Raw genomic sequence first — 884 nt, 5'->3', positions numbered from 1 at the left:
ACAATTAATTATTTTTATGACTCGGTTTAGTGGTCTCGAAACCACTTTCCGACTAGGGTCAATTTAGGGCTGTCACACAAAATCCATCGTAACTCGTTCCCAATCAGAACACATACCAGACTATAATGTTACAAAAAATACTTGATATTTTATATTGACCTATAGACATATTAGATATATTAGTATAAACTTTGGAATTTCACGTTTTATTCCTAAGCACCAGTAACTTTGTCTCAAGGCATTATAGATTTCGTCACTGTCTGGTTTAGATTAAATAGACAATGCCAAGAACCTCGTATAGGATATCCTATAAAATCCCAGAATTGTTCAGTGCACATATTCGAATATTTTTCTCTACATCTAAAAAGTTCTCTAAAGAATTAACAGTTCAACCCTCGACTTCATAACACTTAAACCATCATAATTCAAGATTATCTAAATGAAACATTACTATAAACAACAAATTGTTCTCTGACTAAGGCTAAAATAGATACTTGACTTGACTAAAAAAATTTGATGTTTTCCTGTAATAGGTTCATCATTGGCAGTACAACTATCGAGAAATTCCTAATAAATCACCTGTCGAAATAGGACTAAAAAATCCATATCATTAGATTCCAGGTATATTAGTTAATTCATAGAGTTTTGCTAAAATTCATAATATCCATAATAGATTCTAAATCTTTTTTTTGACACATTTGCATTTATAACTCTCAACTGATAATAGTTCTGATTACTCTTGTAACACCCCTCGCCTGTATTCAATGCCAGAATAGGGTTACGGACCATTGCCGAACTTATAACTCAAATAATATACATTTCACATATATTTTCCAATTTCAAACAATCATCATTCAACATTATTCACATTGTCCCTATTACGG

The sequence above is a fragment of the Gossypium arboreum genome, chromosome 7 (genome assembly GCF_025698485.1).
Source record: "Gossypium arboreum isolate Shixiya-1 chromosome 7, ASM2569848v2, whole genome shotgun sequence".
Classification (NCBI taxonomy): Eukaryota; Viridiplantae; Streptophyta; class Magnoliopsida; order Malvales; family Malvaceae; genus Gossypium; species Gossypium arboreum.
This window is presented reverse-complemented; position numbering follows the sequence as displayed.